This window comes from Heterocephalus glaber, unplaced genomic scaffold, assembly GCF_053883595.1.
Source record: "Heterocephalus glaber isolate CG9 unplaced genomic scaffold, H.glaber_assembly_v1.0 deba00000474, whole genome shotgun sequence".
NCBI lineage: Eukaryota > Metazoa > Chordata > Mammalia > Rodentia > Bathyergidae > Heterocephalus > Heterocephalus glaber.
The window spans coordinates 890,391-910,398 of record NW_028258146.1 but is presented as its reverse complement, the minus strand read 5'-3'; the positions used below and the strand labels follow the sequence as shown (position 1 = coordinate 910,398).

The 20,008-nt window shown below is 36.9% G+C and overlaps 1 protein-coding gene across 8 annotated transcripts in view; it reads right to left on the bottom strand.

Annotated features, from left to right (window-relative positions):
* Positions 1–20,008, bottom strand: part of LOC110346938 (endogenous retrovirus group K member 7 Gag polyprotein-like) — a 194,818-nt gene that overhangs the window by 61,981 nt on the left and 112,829 nt on the right. For 6 of the 8 annotated variants that reach the window (XM_087204392.1, XM_087204386.1, XM_087204385.1 and 3 more), the window contains one exon: positions 9,172–9,218. The exons of the other annotated variants lie outside the window; for them this stretch is intronic. The gene's annotated coding sequence lies outside the window, so the exon portion shown is untranslated. The remainder of the gene's footprint in view (positions 1–9,171; positions 9,219–20,008) is intronic. 8 annotated transcript variants of the gene reach the window in all.

The window sequence follows — 20,008 nt, the reverse complement described above, 5'->3', positions numbered from 1 at the left end:
AAGGTTAAAGAATACTTATATTTATGTTCATTGATTCAACAATTTAAATCTCTTCTGTCTGCTGTGCACTGCACAAGGCACTAGGGCAAAAGGGTAAAACAAGAAATTGTTCCTTCCCTCCGGCTTTTCACAATCAAACAGGATGGCAAGCATTAATTAGTTAAGCAAATATAAAGATGCAAGTGTTTATAAAAGTTTCCAAAGTAAATAACTTGATACTACAAGAGTCTAAAACCACATATTTTCATCAGAATATCAGGAAAGAATTCTCCAAGAAAGTTTCAGTTCAGCTGAGAGGTCTGAAAGATGCATTAAATTAACTAGGAGACAAGCAAATGGGTGAATATTCACAAAGGTACCATGATAGGGGAAGCATGCCAGACAATATGAAGTAAAAGAAAGTCTAGCAAAAGAAACAGGGGGATGGATTCTAGAAATCTAGACAAGACAATGGTTGTGTAAACTAATATAGACCTTCTTTACCCGGTCTACTGATTCAAATGCTAATCTCATCCCTAAACACCCTCATAGATACACCCAGAAATAATATTTGCCAGCTATCTGGGCATCCCTTAGACTTCTCAAATTGGCACGTACAATTAACCATCACTGAACAAAAGCCAAGAGGGAAAGAAGAGATCAAAATGATGCCTATGTGGGCCGGGGATTTAGCTCAGTTGTTTCAGCACCTGCCTCGCAAGCGCAAGGTCTGGAGTTCGATCCCTGGTACCAAAAAGAACGGTGCGTATGTTTTCAGTTCAATTAATGAAGGGGTGACATACTAACATAGAGAAGCTGTAGGTATGTGTTATGTTGGGAGTTGGAGCAGTTTCTTTAAGAGGTAGGAAATTAAGAATTTACGTTTTGAGTATGTTAATTTGAGGTTTCTTTATGACATCCTAATAAATAGATCAAGAAAGTAAGCTAGTTTAAATTCAGGAAAAAAGATCCGGGCTTTAGAGAGATGTCCTGGTACTCTGAATGCCAAGGTAGTCTTTAAATAGAGAAGACTGAGACACCCACTCTGGAGAAAATTTGAAGAGAGAGAGAAGGATGTTTGTGTCTAAGCTTTAAAAAAAACCTCAGTATTCAGAATTTTGTAAAGAAAGATGAACAAGTATAAGGCACAAAGAAGGAGCCAGCTCTACAGGGAAAAAGTACCAAAAGTTCTTCCTTCAAACCACAGCAGCCAAGGAGCAAAATGTTCCCAGAAGGAAGTGAGAACTATGTCCACTGCATCTACAGCCCATCTGATAAGCACAAAGAGATGTCCACAGGGCCAGGAACATGGAGGCCCCTGCAGCTCTTGGCAAGGCAGTTTCAATTGCCTGTGAGAGGCAGAAGCAATCATGTAAAGGGTAAAGAATACATACGGAAGCAGATGATACAGCATGGGTGAGACAGTCTTTCGGGGATATTTGTCCATTGAAGGTAAGAAGGAGAATTCGGGCTCAAGAAAAGTTAGTTTTGTTCTTGCTTGTCTGCTTTTCTGTTTTCTTCCTCAAAGAGTCGTACTAGTTTTACCTGTTAAGAAATGTTTACCAACTGGCTCTCTGAGAGGGAAGCCCAATTTGTAGCTTCAGCCAGTTTCTGTAGTGTAAATACTGCCACAAGGGTTGATTTTAATCCATATCATATCACTGGATGCGAACTTGGATATCTTATGAACTTCAGATGTGAACTTGGACAATATGCTTTTGAAAGCCAGTATTATCTAGCTCCTGCATGATTTTGTTCTTATTGCTGCACTTTTAGGGACATCTTCCAGTTGAGGGTGAAAGACTTACAGTGGAGGACATACAGACCAAACCAAAGGGAAAAACTCCTTGCAAAGGAAAGAAGGGAAGGGATTCAGAAGATAAGAGACACTGCCCTTTGAAGTGAGGAAGAACATTCCTTTGCTATAAGAAGAGATAAAAAGGAAACAGTTACAAATGTAGGTTTTGACAAAATTCCCATTTGTATTTTCTCTTCATAAAGAAAAAGTCAGGGTCACCAACTAAAAGAAGCATGGACTCAGAAATTTAAGATTTGTGAAAAAATAACTAAAATATTTATAGCAAAGAGTGTGCAAGTTGGATTTCCATATTTATGAGTGTGGTATATTCTCATAAGAAAACTAAACTGCTTGAAGACAGAGACTGATATTCCCATTGGTACTGTCTGCATCTCCTACCACCAGATTCTGCCCATGACAATGGCAAAGAAGTTTTTATTCATTGATGAACCTTGAAATTTTGGATCAACACACCTGCTTACGATGAAACTGATTCACTGCTCCTTAAGCATTATTATTAGACTCAAATAATATAATTACCATTGTGCAAATAAACATTCACATACCGTACAATTATCTATTTGGAATTTATACAAACAGCTTTCCCATCATCACAAATTCATGTTGGTGATAACCAACATCCCAAATATTTTGCATTCTAGCTTAACAGATCAGAACCATCCCTCCATTCCTTTTTCCCCTATTTCACAGCAGGTTTCTACAGCCACAACCTCCCTCATTTTGCAGAGGAACAAGGATCTCACTTATATGAACTCCAAGTCTACCTTCCCTATACCGAAATTTGCCTCATGTGACACTGAGGTCTTTCCACTACACTTTCTGTCAGTGGAATGCCCATTTCTCTAATAAGCAACAACAGCAAGGGCACATTGTGTGCCAAGCAGTCTCACGGCTTCTGGGCTCTGCCCTAGGATTCCAGAGAAAACTACCACACTGCGGCTATACGACTCTGAGTCTATAGCATTGCTCCCTTCTTTTCTACGGATGTTTCATCTTCAATGGAAGCTCATTCATTCATTCAACAAATATTAATGAAGTGCCTTTCATGTGCTAGGTTCTGTGGTATACAAAAATAAGTGTGACTTTTTCTTGATCTCCCACACAAACTTCACAGCTCAAATTTCCCATGACTCTTGAAAGAATTCACAGATGCTACTTGTCGAGCACCTACTGTGTGTGACATGCCCTGTAGGAAGCATTGTATGTGTATTTTGTGAGTGGGTCCTAAAATTCACAATGCAATTTTTTTTTAGTCTACAACATATGAGGAATAAAGGTTGCAAAAGACCAAATATATTGAATTTTAAAGACTGTTCTGTTCACATTCCAAAAGTATATAATTTTTCTTCTCTTGCTAATAATAACAAAATGCCCCTCTATTAAATTGGAAAATCTTGGATGCTTTACTTTGATATTTTATGGTTTAGTATGGGTTTTTTGTTTTATTTTTTTATATGTGCTAAGCAATTCTTTTAAAAATTTTTTTAATTTATTTATATTTTGGTACATGTTTCCAGTTCATGGAGCTTACAGTCATTTTAGGGAGCAGTTACATGTACATACATTGTTTCTGGTTTTTTAATCACCTTCCTCTTCCCCTTCCCTCTCCCTCCCTCCCTCCTCCAATTCACCTGTCCCATTTTTCATTCTTGTTGCTATCATTAATCTTAGCTCATATTATGGCATATGACGTTTACACTAATTGAGGTTATTAGGTTCCTGTACATGGCATATATTTATTCTACTTATTTCCCATTCCCCTCATCCACACCCTTTGCATTTTTTCCCTTGGACCACTTCCCTATTGCAAGAGATCCATCTCCTTGTCCCCTTCTATCCATCCTTTATTATTCTCTTTGTTCATCCTTTGCCTCATTCAAATGAGAGATACCATATGGTATTTAAGCTTAAATTTTATATAGTTTTCTTTATAATAAGGATCTTGTGATTAGAAGTAACAGGGAACCCAATAAGCTGGCACACAGAACTAAATTCAGTGATAGAAGGTCTTCAGGTATTTGCTCTTAAAGCTCAGGATGGTTGATGATCCTAAAGCTCTGGCTCTCTCCTTTGTAAGAGCTTCATCCCTGGGCTGGGCTCTAATTGTTATGCATGAACAAACCACCTGCAGTCCTGGGAACTCTAAAAGACTTCAAGTTCTTATGCAGTAATTTCTGAGAGAGAGGCACTTTCTAGTTGACCAGGAAGATGAATAACACCAGCAACAGCTAACAGAAAGCACTAAGTGCCAGGAGCCTTCAAGTGTGTTATGCAGATTATCTGGCTTAATTCTCAGGGCATCAGAGAAGATAACTTTTATTAGGAGCCCATTTCACAGACAGGGACACTGAGGTTTATGGATGAAAGGTAATTTGTGTGAAGTCACAGGATCCATAAGATTAGAATCCAGATGGATCTACCCTATGCTCTTACCCACCATGCTGCTATCTATACTGCATCCTAGGCTGCAGCTTCTATAGTGCTTTGTTCCTAAGGACAATGAGTTTATGTGAAGATCAACTGAGTTAAAGCCAGAAACCAAGAAAAAGAGAAATCAAATCCTGACCACTTCATTAGAATTGGTAAATCAAATGAATGTATGAAATCAAAACCACCTTTGTGTGAAGCCAAAACTACCCTTGAAGCTAAATCATGTATGCATGAAAGTATCCATGAACTAAAACCACCTTCTGGACTAAGATATGTAAGCCAAAAAATTATTTTTAATTTGCTCATTATTTAATATATTTTGCTTCTTCGGATTTGAAATTTCTATTGTTTGCAACAGAAGAAAACTAAACAGATAATTAAGTATAATTATTTCAGACTAAGACTTTAGAAATTCTATGTCATAAAAATTGCTTGTTTGGAATAGTGTAAGCTCAGTAATAATTGATATTGTTTTCTTAACATTTTCCAATTTATTCTGAAATCAAGAGACTATTTTTATAAACAGTGCAATTAAGCAGCCTTTACAAGTAATCAATAGATGGTTCATTCCCTATATGTTAACAGAAGCCCCATATTTTGGTGAAGGACACTCAACAACAGGATATGAGACAGTCTGATTCCTTCACGCTAATAAATAAGAGCAAAATCAGGATTGCTTATTCGAATCTGGTGCTTCAAAAAAGAGATCACTGATCTCTTTGAAAGAACAGTGCAATGCTAATGCACTCAGAAATACAAGAGCCTGACTATCATTGCTGTTACAAATACGAGATCTCTGGTTGGGTCCCAGAGTTCTATCTATAACAGGAAAAAATGAAAACAAAATAATCAATAATAAAGTCAGCTAATAAGACATAAATCTCTTTATGTTAAACAAAGGCCCAATTTTTCTAGCAATCTTGCTCTTGTTCTGAATTTTTGGCCAGCAATGATGTCACAGACCCTCCTCTAACCCCCACTTGCAACGTGCCATCTACACTCTCCAGGATTTCTCCCAACTGCCACCTCCCAGAGAAGCACAGGACACCACAGGAGAGAGCGGACAGGCTGTTGGAAAAGAAAACCCAACCCCTAGTCACATTTGGTCCTGGGCTTTATTGTCCTGTGATGCCTGAATGGTGAATTGATGTTCTCATGTTTAGAGGCGGAGGAATTATGCATGCGGGAACTATAGTAATTATGCTAATTGAAAAGACCTCTTTGTTGTGAGATTTCCAGAACAGGAAGCAGCTTGTGTCAGAGATTTACAGTAGAAGTCCTAAAAATAGGACCCCCAGGTGTGCCCCAGGGGGTGGTGACAGATATAGCTGAGAGGTTAATCTGGGAACAAAGAAAATGTGCTGGAACCAAGCATTAACATGCACCAACATAAGGTCTAAGGCTGTGAAGCTTATGAATAAGAGAAGGGAGGGAGGGAATGGAGGGAGATGGGTCAAGAAGGCAAAAAGCTCTGCAAAGAAGCAGTCGCTCTGGACATTCGTGTATTTCAGGGAGCCAAAGAAAGGGGGTGTCAATCCAGAAACTACTCTTAAACAGCAAAGATAAGAAAGGCCACACAATTGCTGATCAGAAATGAAGTCAATCCCAGCCAAGATGGGATGCAGTGGACTCTGTGGGTAAAGGCAAGTGTGGTGTGTCTCCAGGCAGAAGATGGAGTTGCAAGCAGGAAGCTTGAAATAGCTGCTGCCACAGAATCCCCTGGGGCCCAAAGGACTGAAGGCTGCACTCTGCCACTCTCACTTCCATCCATCATTGGCCCACACGAAGTACCTGGAAAGGTGCTGGCAAACCAGAAATTCTCTCTTGAGAAGCATCTCCTGTTCTCAATCAGACCACAGGAAGAAAAAATTTCCTATTATATTTTCCCTTACAGTGCATATTTTCTTGCTGCAAAAGGTTAACACAAAACAGGAATGAAAGGGGACTCTGGTTACTCAAATTAACTTGTGGTTCAAAGAACATATCCTCCTGACCCAGAAAATGAAAATCTCTTTTGGGGGAGTTCCCTAAAACAACATATTCCTGCATGCAGGTACTTTTATCTCTAAACCTGGTATCACTTCTTTCTAAAAAGGAAAAACAAAACAAAAAACAGAAACCTGCTTTTCATGAACTCAATTGCAACCTCCAGCCTGATCTCTGGTTTGCTGCCTCCTTTCAAAGTCGTGGATCAGCAGCAAACAGGACATACATACCCACTATCTCTTTCTTACTATCTCTTTCCTCTTAACCTTTCCTCTTAACCTTGAGGATTACCCTCAGCTCTTTACTGAAACTGCTTTGGGACACCTTTGATTCCCTTATTAAATACTATCAGTGTCTTTTCCTGTATCTACCCTTGAACATTCCATATCTCCTTAGATCAAATTCCAGGTCTTCCCAGATCTAGAAATCAGAAGTTATCTTTAGTCTTAGTTCTCAGAACTGTCTTTTTTTGGTGAAGCTTCTTCCCAACTGTCAGTCAGGGGTGTGGTTCTCTAACCACTCATTAATTCTCCAAGTCAGGGGTAGAGGTTTTCACCTGGTATCCACATCAGAGTACCACAGGAGCTCATAACAAGATTACTAGGTCCTATTCCCAAATTTTTGTTCAGTAGATCTTGGTAGATCTCCCTAGAATTTTCAAGTCAGGCATTGCCAAGTTATTCTATGGCTGTCCAGGGCCCACTCTCCAAAAACCACTGCTCAATACAAACATGTGATGGGGCTGCATTTTGAGAAAGATGTCTTTAAGTGATTTCCACACTGTACAAACACCATCACATGCTCTTCCACAAACCTAGATGGCATTATTGCAGTAAGGCCCGAGAGGGAAGGATGAGTCAGAGAAGGAAAAGATAAGAGGAAGGGTTGACAAAAAAACAGGTCCCAAGATGAAAACACAGTGGCCAATGCCAGTACTCCAATGGTCCAATAAGCATGGGACCCATGTTAAACTGGTAGGATCCTCCTGCCCAGAATGTGATAAAAGCAAAGAGTTAGATAACCAGTACCACCAAGCATCTATTCATACCCCTCTGAAAAAATGTCTGTGTTCTGCTTGTGCTGACAGTTTTAGAAAGGTTACAATTAATGCTGCTTGCAAATGTATGATAGCCATATCCCCTGAGTTTCTAAAGGCCCACTTCTCATCAAACTTTCTTGTTTACAACCCTATAGATTGACCTCAGCTTGGCCTAGAGTGGGCTGAGATGTGGTCATTTTTATGTATAAAAATCCCTAGAAAAAGAATCCCCATGGCAGTCCACTTTTAGGTTCCCTCCTGTTTTCAGGAGCTTTCCTCTAATAAACTTCTTCCTACTTTCGAGCCAGGCAGCGGAATCACTGAGCTAAAGCCCCAGCCCTAACTTCTTCCTACTTATCTCCCACATCCTTGAGTCTATTCTTTGGTACGGGAAGACAAAAATTTAGCTTGTACATGTTTCCCTTAGGTATCACCTAGTAAGCGTGTTCGTGTGTGTATGTGTGTGTGTGTGCGTGTAAAATATGTATACACACATTATAGCCTACTACTCCTAAAAGCATCATGAATAAATCAACATGACATTAAAACACACACAAAAATAAATGATACAATCAAGAGAGGTAAATAGAAGTGGGAGGCTGATGTTGGCATTAACAAGGCACATTATTTTATAGAGAATACACTCTAAAATAATGATAAAAGTATAGTATGGTAAGTACATAAACCAGTAATATAGTTAATTATTCTCTCCATCCAGTATTGTGGACTGTACATAATAGCACATGCTACACTGTAGGCAGCACAGTACGTTTGTTGACTCCAGGATCATCATAAACAGGTAAATGATGTGTTCTACTCTGATATCCTAATGGTTATGATGTCACTATGCAAAGGAAAGTTTTCAATCCATTTAATTATTTTTTTTTTAGATAGGGTTTCACTATGTAGTTCAGATGGCCTTGAACTCATTACATAGCCCAGTTTGGCCTCAAACTTCTGAGCACTGTTATTATAGACAGCTAAGTTAGGTAGAAATATTATAGCAGTCAGATAGGGCTAGGTCCATGACAGAGTCAGCGCAAAAGATGAAGACACTTTAAAACCATGGCCAGAGACACATCTGTTGGAAACCAGGCCTCAAGATAAAGATGAAATGACTAGGCCTGCATACTTCCCCAAAGGACAAGATAAGAATTAACACCTGGCTTAACGAAGTTTAGATAGACATCCATCACTCCAGTGGGTGACCAAGACCTTCGGACCCATCATTTCCTAGAAAAAGTCTTTGTTCTTTCCATGCACACTTGTTACGTGACTTGTTCCCTCATATTACCTAAGCAACTATACTTATAACCTTATTGGTTATTCATAGCTTTAACCTATGTTTTATTCACATGGTTTTTGCTCAGTAAAACTTTCCCTGAAAAGTGGGGTCCTCAGCTACCCATTTAGGACCCTTCCTGCCTCTCGGGAGGTATCCTCTCAATAAACATTTCCTACTCTTAACCTTCATTGCTCCTAGAATCCACTCTTTGATTTTAGAGAACATGAACTCAGTGTATCAGACATCTAGTAGGTTGAGAATTACAATATTTTCCTTATATCATTTGGAGGTCCTGTTTCATCTCCTACATCATCCCTGTGTCACTAGGATTATAGCATGCACTACCATGCCAGGCTAGCTAGCTCCATTTAATTTTAAGGAACCACTGTTATATATGCAGTCCGTGGTTAACTGAAACTTCATGATTTTGTGCATGGCTATAGTTGTCAGCTCAAGCTTTTCATTAAAATGCAGATATTCCACCCCAGGACAGGAAGTGAAAATCTCTGTGATGGAACTTGGGCTGTGTCTGTGATACTAACAAAATCAAAGTTGAACCTTTGGTTTTGCCTCTTTCCCTGGTCCCATTTCTTAATACCAACATCTGTGGTGTCCATGAGCCAAGCTCAGTACCTGGAATCTTTGCCTTTCGGTATTCCAGTATTCCTTCCCTCCGACAGCTGTGGAGAAAGAGACAAACTCAGCTTTGAAGAATATCAGGATCTAGAAATAAGCCTACTTAGTGACCCACTAAATGTAGCACTGGAAGAGAAAAACAATTCACATATTCAGTACTAGTATTTGCTGCCCTTCCCAAATATTGGGAATACCACAAAAATCCACCCAATAGTTTTGCACAAATAATTACACCAAGACCAGTGCCCACCAGATGGAAAATAGTTTATGCACCTGCTCAGGGATCAGGAGGCATAACCTCCCGTGACACCTTGCCAAAAAAGTAACTAGTCCATTTGCAAACACATTGTTTTTCTGTTTTGTTTTTCACATTCTTGGAGGCTTCATTTCCTTTCTTTTCTTTAAAACTCCTGATGATGCAAACATCAGTAATAATACATTTACTATTGGCATTTCGGTGTCTATTTGCTTTCTCTCCACACACATTTGCATACAAACAGCTTTTTCTTTTCTTTTTCTATTTTTTCCTTCTTTGCATTCAAAGTATTCATCTGTTCCAGGAATGCTATATGGATCAATATTAAAACACTTATCCATAAAAAATATTAAAACATTTATCCATTTATCCAACAATATACAGGCAGTGAAAATGCATTTGATGAATTTCAGCAGTGACAATTGCTGAAACAAACAGAAATATGTAGAATGCCCTAAACATGATAAAGACTCCTATCAAAGCCTAAAATCAAATACCATATTAAAATGTGAAATAGTAATCAATCTCATTAAAAGCAAAAGAAAGCAAGAATTCTTACACATGTCATTCGTATTTAAAATTGTTTTGGAAATTCTAGCTACTGTAATAGTAAAACTAATAAAATTAACTAAGTAGTGTAAATTTGATAACAGAACAAATTACTATAATTTATAGATTATATAACCATATGCCCAAAACACCCAAGAAAACATCCATAATTTAAAAAATCTATTAGAATTAAAGAACAAATTTGACTTTTAAAGCAGTTTAATAAGTACACAAAAATGAAAAATATCCCTGTTTCTAGAAGTCATTTAGTATTGAAAAGTTTTAAAATTCCATTCATGATTAATGACATTAGAAACTAAATTTCCAAGAAACCAACCAAAAAAAAGCTCTATGTGAAGAGTACAATGAAAATCATAAAATAAGATTTAAATAAGTGGATGATAAATTTAATATTACAAAAAGTCAATTCTTTCAATATGCATTAACTTGCTATAAAAATCATAGTTCATTAATGATAATGGGCAGTATGATTTTAAATTTTATAATGAAAAATTACTAAATATTGTTAAGACAGTGTAGGAAAATGAGGAAAGGAGAGATTATTCATGAACTGGTACAATCAAAATAGTATGATACTTATATAAGAATGGTCAAAGAAATTGTAGAAGAGTCCAGAAATATATCCAAACATATATAGAAACTTAATATACAATGAAAGTGGTATTTAAATCCAATCACGAATGAAAGTTTATTTTATTAATTAAAGCGGAATAATTGACTATTCATCTGAAATAAAATAACATTAATCTTTTATGTAGGACCATATAGCAAAATAAACTTCACATGGAATAGAGATCTAATATAAAAATGAAGCAATAAATATTATTTGAAGAAAATTTAGGAGAATATTTACATACCCTTTGGCAAGAAAGGAATCCAAAAGCTATTACGAATTTTAAAATTAGTCATTTTTATTTTAAAAATTTTAAATGTCAACTGCTGGGGATTCAGCTCAGTGGCACCATGCCTGCCTCACAGGAACAAGGTCCTGAGTTCAATCCCTGGTACCACACACACAAAAAAATTTAAATGTCTAAGTGACAAAAGACACCATAAATAAAGTCCTATGATACATTGGAAAAAATATCTGAAACCCAGAAGGTAAATATCCCTATTGTACAAAGAAAGACCAACTAATTGTTTTTAAATCAAATAACAAACAGAAAAAAATAGGAATGATAAAACCAGGAGGGAATTTACCTAAGAGAAAAGGAAGAGTCAATAAATGTATGAAAAGACACAGCTTCACCAGTGAACACAGAAATGTAAATAAAATGAGATGCTTTCCTTCACCCCTGAATTAGAAAAATTGTAAATATCAGGAAGACAATCACCATTCTGAACATTTTGTATGTAACAGTTCATTTAACTCTAGCGACAATCTATGAGGTAGGTGCTATCATTATCCCATTTTGTACATAATATATATATAAATATATATATACACATAAAACAATTCTTATCCTTATTGAATGTAAACTTCTTTCATATTTACTATTGTATCATAGGTTACTTTACTGAAAATTGCTGGACAGGATCCAGCAAATTGATTTTCTGATTCACAAATGGATAAATCCACAATTTAATAAATACTGACCTATATTGATGTTCATCAAATACTAAATTATAATCAGACATTTCTGAGTGATGTATATACTTGTACCTCAGTTTTGGAAGAAGAAAAGAAAGACAGGAATGAGGGAATATGTATCCTACATATGTATGTACTTTCTTTTTTTTTTTTAAAGAGACAAAGAAAATAAAATTTTTATTTTTGCATTTAAAACAGCTTTGAGTTTTAGCATTCTGAAATAATTTAAAATTAATAATTTAAAATTAATCATGTTCCTGTTCTAAATTGCACAGTATTTTACAATTATTCAAACCTGAATTTTAGTCATCAGTATATTAGATGCCTTCTTTTTTTTTTTTTTTTTTTTTTGGTTAGATGCCTTCTTTGGTTTTTTGGGGGGTTTTTTGTATTAAATTCTTTTATTGGTACATTGTAGGTATACAACACAATTACATTTCTCATTGGGAATTGTACCTTTATATAATGCATCTTGGTTCTTATTTTTTCCCCATTCCTAGCCCTCCCTTCACGCCCTCCACCCTTCCCTATTTACAAAGACTTTATTTCCATTTTTTCCATTTCTCAGCATTTTTCCTTTTCCTTCTTTCCTTTCCCCTGCCCCTCCCACTACCCCTACCCCTTTGGACCTTTTTTTCCTATTTTGCATTATCGATTATTCATTCTAATCATTGGTACATTTTAGGTATACAATATAATGACATTCATCATTGGAAATTTGCACCTTTACATAGTCTCTCTTGGTTCTTATTTTTCACCCTTGCCCAGCCCTGCCTTCAACCCCTCCAGTCCTCCCTATTTACAAAGATTTTGTTCCTATTTTTCCATTTTCTCATATTAATCCCATTCCCTTCTATCCTTTCCCCTAGCCCTCCCACTTCCTTCCCCTTTGCCCCTTTTCTTCCTATTTCACATGACCTATTATGCATTTAGTCCTTATTTACACTTTCAGTTTCTATGTATGTACTTTCTAAAGACACATACATGTGTTTGTGGGTGTAGAAAAACATGTGAGCAGAACCACATCTAACAACAGAAATTCATTGCCTACCTCAAGGGTTGGGCATGGGAGCAGAAATCTTTTTGGTTTGCCCCTATATATTTCTGTTTTGTTTGTCAGACTGTAAAAACAATGTTTTATTTTTGAACTTTTAGAGAGTAGTTCAACAAACTTGAACAAAAGAACTTTCCAATCTGTAAATTTTTGTGCTCTGGGTTAAAAACCTAAGCTTTCCTAATTTTACTGCATCTCATGCTTGAATGAATGCCCTCCATTCAGCACTTAACTCCTATTTATTAAAAAAAATAAATCTTTCAATTCCATCTTTAAAACCTACTGGGAAATGGATAAACTTGATTATAGGGTCTTCTTATCTGGGGAGAAGGGTAAATGATCATTCTCACCCAAAGTAATAATTCAATTGAATGAAAAAGATGAGCTCTCCATAGAAAAATATCTAAGAAGAATCACAAAAGATATTTACAGGAGAGAAGTATAATTCCATTTGAATGAAATTTCATTATTTATTCAACCAACATACACTTGGTTTGATTTATTTACCTGTTTAGTGTACCAATTGCTGACCCTATATTTTCCAACTTATTGCTAGAGGTCTCCCTTATAAACCAGAAAATTGAGTATCTCATTTAGGACTTCCTCCAACAGAATTGTTCAAGATTCCTGAGGACTTTATTCAAACAGCACATATGTCTCTTTCCTTCTTCCAAATGCTAGGAAGAAAAACATAACTTGAATTTTCAGCCACCGGCTGTGGTTGTTGTTAGCACTGTTTGCCAGCTCCATCTAATGGCACTTGTAAGGACTGCACCACCCTGCCTGCTGTGGGGTTAGATGCAGACATGGGAAACTGTCCAATGAAATGAGAAAAGAATTGATGAGTCACTGAAGATCCGGTGTGTGAATTTGCAACCTCTTTTTCCGCTTCAGCAATAATAGAAGCCGAGTCAAGCCTGGTCCTCACTATCTAAAATGAGCATAAAGAATGAGTGTGGAACAACCATGTGTTATGTTAGCCACAAAACTTGAATATGCTTGTTACCACAATATAACCTAGCCTATTCTGACTGATACACTCCATGTGCACCCTAAGTCTTAATTACAAACTTCTGGTGTGCAATACTGCTAAGACTGTTAGATGACAATTGAAAGAATATTTGTACACTGCTGTGGTGATAATTTTGCTCCCTGGAAACCCAGCAGCCCAAGAGTAGTATACATAGTATGCTTCTAGTACTGTAATATTTTTAGCTCCACTCAAATTCTTAACCACTGCTCTCTGAAACACAATCCCTTCCCTGGGTGGCTAGTATAGAGTAGCTTCAAGCCAGCCATAGGTGATATAGGAATTCTCAGTAACCCTCCCACCAACACTGGATCCAGGCCACCATGCCAACTACTTCCCTAGTGAACTTCCCTTTGAGATCCTTGGAGTCCTTATCTGAACAAGCATCTTGGTCAATACTCTTTTGGACCACTTTTTTATGTTTCATTTCAAACATTGGGAAAAAGGGTTTAGATTATGATCTCTTGCCCCTAGAAAATTCCAAGTCCCATATGCAACTGGCAAGTGCTGTGAATCGGTTGCCCCTCAGCCCCACTGCCCCTTTGGAGAGTCAGTTATTGAACAGTTAGGAGCACATCACTGATCATACTCATCCTTCTCATCTATAGGTGCCAACTACATCATAATTTCATAATCAAGAGAACTCACTACAATGAATCTTCTTGTGGTAAGGAAAATCATTCTATCTTATCTTGCTATTTGTCCCTATGACTTAGGGGTCACTGGCTTCCTGCTGTAAATCCCACCTCATTTGACATTCTATTATAAAGAAACTGTATTAATATCTATTATATGCCAGACACAAAGAATACAGTGACAAACTAGGCAGAAAATTTCCTACCCCATTAGAGATTTATTTTAGAAGTCTTTAAGATAAAGAGCACTTACTGATGACATAAATAATTTTTAGTATCATATCCATTATTGTCATTTTTGTTAGCATAAGTTTCTTCAGAGTTAATGAATAATGGCCCAACCCAACATAGCCAATGAGGACTTTTTTTCAGAAACTTACATGGATTCTGGAAATCTTAAATGCCGTCAATCCTTCAGAGTATGGGCTTCAAGAACATTATTAGCTGAGAGAAACACTATCACATAGAGATAGTAAGAAAATGAAGTCAATACAGATGAAAGAAGATCCAAGAAATGGGAGGAAAGAAAAAAGGGAGGGGGATAACATGTAATACTACTTATTTAAACCCCCTATCCATCAATGCCTGAGCCAAACCACCTCATGTAGTTTTCAGTTACATGCACCAATCAATTCCTTTTGGCTTAGACTAACTCATATTGAGTTTCTATCAGGTACAACTGATGGAGTACTGACTAACACTATGTTATTCCTAAGGGAGAACTTAAGAAACAGGAAACTTCAAAGAGTGGTAGTCTAGGTACAAGAACTGATGGTGGGTGTGACAGAATAAAGGAGACTAAATCATAGGAATCTGAAAGAGCAGCGAAGCCCTTAGAGGGGCCAAGCCTGTAAGAAGCTCTGGTTCCTGAGCACTTCTTCCCTTAGGCATGCAGCTAACGTTGCAGAAGCATCCAACCATCAAGTGTGTGTGTGTGTGTGTGTGTGTGTGTGTGTGTGTGTGTGTAAGACGCATGAGGGAAAACAGCTCTAGAGAAAACAAAACAACCCTAGGATGAAGAAAAACAAGAGAAGGGTAAGATTCTATAAAGGCAAGGCAACTAGCTAAAATCTTTGCAAGCTTATCTTTTACCCTGTTCTTGGTGATCCTTAATAGAAGCAATGAAGGCAGTCTAACTTCCTTGTAGGTTTAAGATTGTCAGCAACACCCTTTGTCTGCCCCTTTAGTCTCTGCTTCTCTCTCCTTTCCCCTCTTTTCTACTGTGGGAATCTCACCGTGCAAGTAGGTACCTGAACTGCTTACCAGTGTCCTTCCAGCATAAGAAATTACTTTCTTTTTCATTCATTTCCAGCTTTTCAGCCATTTGGTGAACATCAGTGGAATTAAGAAATGGTGGGCTTGGAATCTAACTGCAGAGAGCTTTACCAATAACAAGAATTTGAGAATATTGGAGATGTCAATGATGTTGCGATATACCGACAGAATGACAATGAATATTGTAAAATTTCATTTACTCATTTGGGAAAAAGCTCAACTTCCTCTAATTCATACAATGGAAGAAAAATTCTTTAAGGAATCACTTTAAGTCATCACTATTCTTTAGCCTGGAGTACTCAGTCTGAGATGATACTCTCCATAAATCCAAAAGCCATCCAGAAATCCATCCAGGCAGGTTGCAGGCTTATTTAGCTGTATAGAGTGTGCATTTCCATTTATCTGTTAAAATATGGGCAGAATTGGGATGATCTCCTAACTTGCAGTCGTCTTTTGACATTAGAATTGCTGGTAAAAAAGTGAAACCACAAATTACATGCTAGGAAAAGTACATTATGAATGTATCTCAGATCCTTTTAGACCTTTGGAAATAATCTCACTTCCAAGAGAAATTTTCGAACTGTGCTAGAAGTGCTTGTTTCCGTGGCATCTATAATGAGGTGTTGGGGCAGGCTATACTGATGGAAATCTTCCTTTTGGAGGACAGGCTTTAAAATGTGTCAAATTATATAAATTATGTGTTCATAGAAATTCCTAAGTATCAATTTGTCTATCATTCCATAAAACTATGGAAGGAAAAGTCAATATAAATCAGATTGATCATTTGTTTATCCCTTGATTCGAGTACTTAATGGACTCTCTGAGACACAGTGCAGAACACTGGAGACACACAACAAACAAAAATACACTAAACAATAACAAAAAATACACTAAAAGGCAGTACTTGACTTTCAAGTTCTACTGAGAAAGATAAAATCCTAATACCATAGGATACACACTAGAGAAGTACAGTAAATAGGAAAAAAAAACCCTATATATCTGAGTTCACAGAGCTGGTAAGAAATAGACATAAACACCAGTTACTCGAACGCAGTATGCTGCAAGAAGGACTTATCTGGGATACAAGAAACTAACATAAGTTTCCATCTGTGACTGATTGTCACCAGACAACTGAGGTGCTATTGTAGAATTCTTTGGCTTACGTGTATGTGTATGTGTGTGTGAATGTGCATGCATGTACATTTTAATTGGCAATACATCTACTAGGCAGAAAATATTTGCACTCAGAGCAGTATTGAAACACAGGCTCTATCTTTCTGTCCATGTTTCCAAATACAGAGCAATTTCTCTATCTTGTTTGGTTAAATTGATTTTAAACAGACTATGATTTAGAGAAAGAAAAGAAAACCAAGTATTTCTTGCAGTTTCAAACCATTTATCTTGATTAAAAGACAATCCTGATAGCTATCTTATTTTAACTTGAATGAAGAAAAGGCCTTCATCCTAAGTAATAGATGATCGGTATTTTGAATAATCCTTTATAAAATCTGAGTTGAAAGAATGTCACAGAATTTATGTCACAAACATACAAAGAGATCTATAAGTGGACTTATTTTTGCGTTGATACAAAACAAAAACCAAGTGACCAAGAAATGACACACTCAGGACCCTACAAACCCTGTTTGGCTTTTACCTTTTTTCCATCCCACTATGCTCCCAGGTCATGCTGTCTCTACTCTTCTCACCTTCTTTTTGTACCTCAGCCTATCTGCAATCAGACAGTACCTCCACTACTCTACCAGAACTATGTCTTCCCAGGTCAACAATCCCTTCCTCATTCCCAAATCCAGTGGCATCTTTTTATCCTCATCCTATATGAGTAAGTTCCATAGTTTGACACTGTTCTCTCTTCTATGGGCTTGAATCCCTCCAGATTTTACCTTTTTTTTTTTTTCTTGGTACTGGGAATCAAACTTGGAACCTTGTGCTTGAGAGGCAGGTGCGGCACCACTGAGCTAAATCCCTGGCTCCAGATTTTACTCTTTTAAAGGGGCAAAGGGGAAGAGGGTGGGAGGGGTAGGGGGAAGGAAGGAAGGGAATGAAATTAATATGAGAAAATGGAAAAATAGGAACAAAATCTTTGTAAATAGGGAGGACTGGAGGGGTTGAAGGGAGGGCTGGGCAAGGGTGAAAAATAAGAACCAAGAGAGATTATGTAAAGGTGCAAATTTCCAATGATGAATGTCATTATATTGTATACCTAAAATGTACCAATGATTAGAATGAATAATCGATAATGCAAAATAGGAAGAAAAGGTCCAAAGGGGTAGGGGTAGTGGGAGGGGCAGGGGAAAGGAAAAATGATGAGAAGTGGAAAAGATGGAAATAGAGTCTTTGTAAATAGGGAAGGGTGGAGGGGGTGAAGGGAGGGCAGGGAATGGGGAAAAAATAAGAACCAAGATGCATTATATAAAGGTACAATTCCCAATGAGAAATGTAATTGTGTTGTATACCTAAAATGTACCAATAAAAGAATTTAAGAAAAAAAAACACTATCGAGGACTGGGATTTAGCTCAGTGGTTCCTTTGCCTGCCTCGCAAGCGCAAGGTCCTGAGTTCCATCTCCAGTACCGCCCCCCCAAAAAGCTACTATGGGGCCGGGGATGTAACTCAGGGGGGCTGTGCCTAGCAAGCACAAGGTCCTAAGTTCGATCCCTGGTACCAAAAGAAAAAGAAAAGACATTATTTTAACTGTTCGTTCTTTTATGAAAGAAAAAACAGCCTTGGAGAATCTTGTATACGCCCATCAAGCTGGAATGTGGCCATGCTGGTGTCCAAGGAGATACTGTTAGCTGCTATATTCATGAAGACAAGGTGAACTAGCCCCAATTACCTCATCAGCTTATCATTTTCTTCATTTTGAACTTTTCCATCTTAAAGGAAAAAGTTTTTTTAAATTCTCTATTAAGTTTATTGGTACATTTTAGGTATAAAAACAGTTACATTCATCATTGAGATCTTGTACCATTACATGAGTATCTTGGTTCCTTTTTTTTTCCCCTTCCCCTGCCCTCTCTTTACCCCCTCCACCCTTCCCTATTTGCAAAGACTTTGTTTCCATTTTTTTTCCTTTTCTCATATTTTTTCTTTTCCCTTCTTTCCTTTCCCCTTCACCTCCCACTTCCCCTACTCCTTTAGACCTTTTCTTCCTTTTACACAATATCAATTATACATTTTTAAAATTATAATATCAAGATCTGGAAGACATTACCATAGATTTTACAGAATTTAAAAGGATATAGAAAACACATTACAAAAATTTTTTGAAATAAACTTGACAACTTTTAAGAAGTACCTTGGAAGACAAATTAATGAAACTAACTCCAGAGGAAATATAAAATTTGAACAGCACCTATTAAAGAAAGTATATTCCTAGCTTGAAAACTTACCTATATGACAACAGCAGGCTCATATACATTTTAACTGATAAGTTATATCAAACATTTAAAGCAGAAAAAAGAAGGAACACTTCTCCCCTCATTTTAGGAAATCAACATTGTGCTAATCCTAAAACTGGATAAAGAAAATAGAAGAAAAAAGTATGAACATAGATAGAAATTTGTTTAACAAAAAAAACTATTAGAAGTCAGATCTGACAGTATGTAGAAAGTGGTTTTGTTATAGGGATGGCAGTGTTGGTTCAGCATTGGAAGATCCATCCCCAAAAGTCATCATTTTAACAGAGGAAAGGAAAAAGCCATATGATACTTTCAGTAGTTGGAGAAAAAATATTGGACTAAATTCTACAGCTGTTCATGGTAAAAGCTATCAGGAGACTAGAAGTAGAACAGAAACTTCTCAACAGATCAAAGACATGTACTCCATACTTCCAGCAAAAACGACTTGTATGAATGGAGAAGATACAATGCTTTCTCACTAGGTGGGGAACAAGGGCAGACATGCCTTCTCTTCATCTGTCCATTAAACTTTGACACATAGGCCCAAACCAAAATAGTCTGGCAATAAAAATCCCACAATTGTATAGGATTGGCAAGGGAGAAGTAAAATCTTTATATGTAGATGAAATGATCATCTACAGAGAAAATACTAAGAAATCTCTAGGAGCCCCTAGAACTTGTATTTGAATTTAGCAGGATTAGAAAACACAAGGTATATATAAAAATTCAGGTCTATGTATACTTGCTATAAATGAAGAATTGGATATTGAAATTTTAAAGTTATGTAGGGGTACAAAGGACCTAGAAAAGTAAAAAAGAAAAAAAAAAGTATTGGAAGACATTTAGTACCTAATTTTAAGACTTCCTCTAAAGCTACAGTAATCAAGGCAGTATTGGTATAAGGAAAGACATATAGATCATTGGAATGAAACAGAGAATCTAGAAATAGAATCACACATACATGGTCCACTGAGTTTTGAAAGATTATTTAACATTAACATTTT